This window comes from Notolepis coatsorum (genome assembly GCF_963971535.1).
Source record: "Notolepis coatsorum genome assembly, chromosome: 15".
In the NCBI taxonomy this organism is placed as follows: Eukaryota; Metazoa; Chordata; class Actinopteri; order Aulopiformes; family Paralepididae; genus Notolepis; species Notolepis coatsorum.
The window spans coordinates 99,689,076-99,695,147 of NC_140179.1; the positions used below are offsets into that span (position 1 = coordinate 99,689,076).

The following is a 6,072-nucleotide window of genomic DNA, read 5'->3' on the forward strand; positions in this document are numbered from 1 at the left end:
TTGCCACCACCTGCACATGTAGCAGTGCCACCGCCACCACAACTACCTTTTCAATTTAGTGCAAGGCCTGTGGCTTCCGCTGGCCGTCCAGGACCTGCACCCCAAGCGAGGGTTCTTTCAAGGTTTGTTCCAACCTAAACCAAATGTTTGGGGGGGGGGGGTTGAGCCAAACATACATTATTACAATGCATGCACTGAGGGCAACCTTATAGAATTATTCTTGAAAACATAGAAACATTGTAAAAGGCTGAATGACATAAACAATCTCGTATCTCTCTATCTTTCTCTCCATCTCTGTTTGTCTCTCTCAAAAGGAGCATCTCAGTAGGGAGGGTAGAGGGTGGACTCCTTGTTTGTGGAGACACCCTCTATGTTCAATTTGATGAGCGAGAGGCAAATGTGGCCACTATGGCCCTAAAGGTCCAGCAGGACCTGGGGGCAGAGGAGGAGGTGGTCCTCTGTGATGGACAGGGCAACCGCCTGGTGGAAGGGCCCGGGACAACTGGTATGTTGTAAAAACTGAATTGCTATACTATAGGGTATGGTAAACACTTAAAGGGTATGGCAACACTTTTTTTTGTTTTAAAGGTTATTATGTAGGGATCATTTAATATAGCCTGGCTGGCAGGAAGGGGTCCCTCTCTCTGTGGTCTTTCCCAAGATTTCTTCCCTTTATAAATGTTTTCTTCATTATGTGAATAAAGGGTGTTAGATCTGTGTTGTGCCTTTTATCAGAACCACATTAACCTTAAAAAATAATCTGTTAAAATTGACAAAAAGTACTGCACTTTAATTTTCTATTTTAACTCTATTATCTTCTCTTTAGGCGTAGCTTTTTGGAGGCAAAACGCCCGCAAAATAGTTGCCCTCCATCACAGCTCCCACAAGGAGCTGTTACAGAGCAGGAAGAGGAAGAGCACAAGGTAAAGCATGGTGTTTATCTAAGCTTCAACCTGTTTTTGAATGCAAGACTCAGTTCTTTCACCACAATAGGCTCTGAAGAGTGACATTTAAATACACAAAAATAGTCTCATGTGTAATTTCAAGTCACTGAGCCCTTTTGAACACCACCTTACTAAGCGATGACGCAAGCAGCCCCCCCCCCCCCCCCCCGCTAACACTGCCAATTGTGTTAGTAGGGATGACTGACAGCTGAATTCGATCCCAGAGTCTCTGCGGTGGTAGGAGAGTGCTTAGTCCACTGAGCTACCCAGCCGCCCAGACTTGCTTGAATTTTGGCAAGTGAAGCCAAGACTACATTGTCTCGCCTCACTTTTTGTATTTTTGTATACCCCCCCCAGTCGCATAGATGACGGAGCCCTGTAGAAGGTCCAGGAGCTGGTGCTGGCCAGCGATCAGGGACGCCCTGCGGGACCTGGGCCAGTACGCCCGGGCCAACAAGGTCAGCACACTGGCCCTGACAGACGATCAGGTGTCCAGTGTGCAGCTCACCTTCCAATGTATTATTTGCAGAGGCTAGTAACTTACCTTGATTCTCTACTAACAAACCATATTCAGACGTTTTAAATTGAAGTAATAATTGCATTACCCTCTTCAAACTGGCCAGTCCCATTAGTGGGTTCATCATTACAAATGCACACTGCTCTGACAAGCTTTGTTTAAAGCCATGCATGTTTGGTGTAAAGCTGCAGCCATAAAACAATGGCATTTTGGCTTTGAATATTTTACTGTGATGTGGCTTAAATGAAACTGCAACCAGCACTATATGCATGCAACACTATATGCATGTGACATTGTCCTACAATATGGAACAAGTGGTTTATAAAACTGGAGATACATAGGGATACAATGGAAATGCATGGGGAAATTGAGTTTAAGGGGTTATCCTCATATTCAAATGGAAATACCTACTGACTTTAGTCATAGAATTGTTATTATTACCATTATCATTACATAGCCTACTAATATAATAATTATATGATCTAAAATTGTTCTAATAATTTTTTTTTATCTTGCAGATGTGATGGTGAACCCCGTGGTGGCACCATGCTGCCGAAGCCTCGTCGGGTGCCGGGTCTGTATGGCCCAATGGACGGCGAACACGCCGTATTGCCCTAAATGTAGGGATGGAACCTTCCCTGACAGAATGTTTGAGCTGACGGGGATGGAGGACGTCGTCAATGTGTTCAAGGACACAATACGGCATTAAATCAGCCAGGAAGGTTCCATCCCTGCATTTTTGTTTTAATTTTTTATTGATATTTTTCCCCCCTCCTTTTTCCTCAGTTTTTTTCCCATCCCAATGTTAGTCGTTATGCCAATTCCCAATCCCCTTCCTGCGCACCTACCCCCCACAGTGGGTCTGGGAGAGTGGAGGCTATCACGTGATTCCTCCGACAAACGTGTAGCCAATGAACCGCTTCTTTTCACCTGGCAGCGCGGACTCTCACTGAGAGGGTGTAACGTGTGGAAGGATCACACTACCCCCCTTAGATCCTATCCTCGCTGAGCAGGCACCCCGACCAAACTGTAGGAGTCGCTGTTTTAGGTTTTTCTAATTTTTTTATATTCACCCTCTTATTTATTTTTTAGTACAGAGGGGTGTACAGGTATATTCCAAGTTAAGAGGTTTGATAGTTGCTGGGTCACCTCTTTCCAGAATATCTTAACTGGTGGGCAGTCCCAGTACATGTGCATAAATGTCCCCTCGTCCCCATTTGTACATAAGGAGCATTTAGAGTCTTGTATAAGACCCATTTTTTTCAGTCTTATAGGAGTCAAGTATGTCCTGTGAATATAGTTAAGATTGATTTGTTGATGGTCCGGGTTCCTTGATGTGAATCGAATATTTGCCCAGGCTGCTTGCCAATCAAAGTCGCTTTCCAGGTCTGGTATATCCCTCCTCCAGACAGAGTCTAGTTGGAGGGTTTCATACGAGGACGTTAGTAATTGATGATGAAAATCTGAAACAAAACCACTCGATGTCTCTCTTTCATAGAAGAATTTGTGGTATCTGTGGTGTTCAATTGGTATGTCTAATGGAACACCGTGAGACTTCAAACATAGCCGTAACTGTATGTAAAAAAGCCATGTGGACTTGGTGAGATTAAATTTTTTGCATATTTCTCCATAACTACACAAACCCTGTTTGTTAAAAATATCCCCTAATGAGTGTATGCCTTGCTCTTCCCATATAGGGAATCTGTTTTGTGTGTTATGGGGTTTAATGGATTGTACAGTAGGTGGCGGTATGCGCCTTTTGTGGTCGCGATCTGCCATTAATTTATTGAAGAAGAAGAGAAGAAGGTTGTATCAAACCAGACGGCTGTGATCGAAACCACTGTCAAGAGTTCAGTTTTATGTTATTATTTAAATAATATCTGATTGTGAAACGCTGTGCGTGGGGTACCTGTAATTCGGAGTATATTTCATTCCTTTCCCGAAGCCCATACGAAAACTAGAGAAGTGCAAGCGGTGGATTGTGTTGTGTCGTCGCCCACATAAACAACTGAATGTGAAGACCATTACCAAGGACACTTATGTTTGCTCAAAGGTAAGGTACATTCATAAAGACATAATATTTGACGGCATGTATTAGAAACATAGACCAAACTATTAGTTTGCTAACGTTTGACTTTGACTGCGAACTAACGTTAGCTATCGTATATCCAGCCCAGTTAGTCAACGTTAGCATCTAGCTAACGTTAGCTGCCAACGTGTTTGCTGTTTGATTGATTGATTGATACGTTTATTAACAGATTGCAGAATGGGTACAGTACAGTACAGCTCAATACATACAATTGTTAAGAGGATGCAGACCTGAGAAAGACTTTCGTCTTGTTTACATCAGGCTCCCCTCCCCCATTTTGTGGCTTTCATTGCTAGCCACAGACTAGCTAGCAGCTAACGTTACTAATGAATAGACAATATACTAGCCTAGGTTTACCCTGCGTTCTGTTAAATGGCTGCTGTGAAAAGGATCTATAAATAATACTGTTTGCTAATATAAAGGACAATCAAATCTAATCAATGGACTCTTTTGCTCAACAGGTGCCATAGCTGTGGAGTGTGATGACGACGTTACAAGCATAGCTCAGCCTTTTTCATTGTTGTGCGACGAATCGAACAACAGAAACAACGACAAATAATTTGTCATTCTTGCAAGAATCTACGATGAGTCCAATCTGGAGGTGATGACGAAGTTCCTAGACATGCCCATATGCAATGTGGGTAATGCTGAGAACTTATATGCGAAGATATCCCAAGTATTGAGGTAAGATAATTTCACTGTCTACCTAGTTTGCATTTAATTGTAACAGCTAATATTAGAGCATAGCAGCTTTTGTCAGGTTGTTTTATGGGCATATCTTTATTTTTTTCCAATAGCAAAAGAGGAATTCCATGGGAGAACCTTGTTGCCTTCAACTCCGACAACGCCAGTGTCATGAAAGGCCGGTACAATTCTGTTATTAGCAGAGTAAGGGGAAGCCAGCCTAATGTCCAGGACCTGGGCTGCATTTGCCACCTTGCCCAGCTTGCCACTGGTTGTGGAATCAAAGCAGCCAAGTGGCGAGCATTTTGGCCGGGATACACAACCACTTTGACCAAAGGTAAAAACTACAATTTCTCTCCTCTTGCCTGTACCCCCATCTCTCCCTTATGCCCCCCCCCCCCACACACACACACTCATAACTAATCCCATATATTATTATTAGTAGCCTACACCATGAGCAGACCTACAAAATATAAACTAGAACAAGGAGGGCTGCAGCGTTCTTGTAGTGTGCCTCCAGTGTTTAGATGAAGAGTGTATATATATGAAGAGTGCCTGGAACTTCTTTGTTTTTTACCTACAAAATATGTTCTTGTTTTCAGTGCAAAGAGGGGTGAGCTCTTCAAGGAGTTTCAGGAGTTTACAGAGTCAGATAACTACTGCACTATCAGATGGCTCAGTCTGCACACATGCATACTGAGAGTACTCAACCAGTGGGAGGCTTTGAAGGTAAGATTGTAATACTAAACTCCACTCCGCCGATATCTCCATGTATTATGGTATGTTTCCATTGATTATTTTCTCCATATAGGCATACTTCAACAGCAATGAGGACGTGGTATGTGTCGGCTGATCAGGCAGTTTTTGGCCTTCCTCATACCACCCAGGTCCATCATGGGTGTGCCTCTCAAGGAGGTGCAATATGGAGAGGGACATCAGCTGGCAGATGAAGCGCTCTTCATTGGAGAACAGACATGTGCATTCATCGAACAGGCAGACATCCCTGTCTCAGCCAGGAAGAAAATCTTTCAGTGAGTATATTATTATTATTGTAGTTATGATCTCAACTTGAGAAGTCTGTTGTGTGCCCTGAAATGACACTAATGAATATGATTTGTTTTACTGTTTTAGAACTGTAAGAAGAGCCTTCTATGAAGCACTTATACGACTCCCAACTCCTGAAGGACCTGACAGTGCTAGACCCTGCATCGCGGCTTGACATAACTCCAATGACAGGTATAGAAACAGTTTAAGATAACTTCTGTGGCTCCTCACAACAGCACAACATGCACTGAGCTGTGCATAGCCTGGTAGATGGTGCCATCTAGTGGCGATCAAAATGCTTGATTGTGATTGGTCAATAGCGCTCTGTTACCCGTATCAGCGGTCATTATTGCGCGTTGCCCATGCCAGCGGTCAGTTATCGAGAAATAATTGACCGCTGCTATGGGCAACCGAGCGCTATTGACCAATCAGGGGTGCAGTTGTGCACACGCGCGGTTACACGCCGTGTTATTAGATCACTGAGGCAGAACTAAGTATGCGCGATCGCGCACGGATGTGTACTCGCGTGTACGCGCACACAAAAATGCGCTGTATCCATTCGTTGTGACTAGTACCCGGCCGGCGGCCACCGTTTTACATAACAAAAAGCGCAGGTAGACTAGGTGTTGGCTATCTGAATGCATCTCCCCCTTCATTCTGTGTGATGGCAGTGGAGGTGAATACTAATGTGGCTCGGAATTCGTGATGGGGGTCTACCTGCTTATGATTGAATCAAGCGTCTGCCGTGCTGCGCGCCAGCTTTCCAATTGCTCTCGCGCGCGCACATTCACACA

General features: G+C 44.0%; 1 long non-coding RNA gene across 1 annotated transcript; it reads left to right on the top strand.

Moving 5' to 3' along the window:
* Window positions 1-3,379: 3,379 nt before the first annotated feature.
* Window positions 3,380-5,195, top strand: LOC311241776. Its single transcript, XR_014620574.1, has 5 exons — window positions 3,380-3,514; window positions 4,012-4,234; window positions 4,348-4,571; window positions 4,837-4,963; window positions 5,046-5,195. It is a non-coding gene; the product is annotated as an uncharacterized lncRNA (long non-coding RNA).
* Window positions 5,196-6,072: the final 877 nt, after the last annotated feature.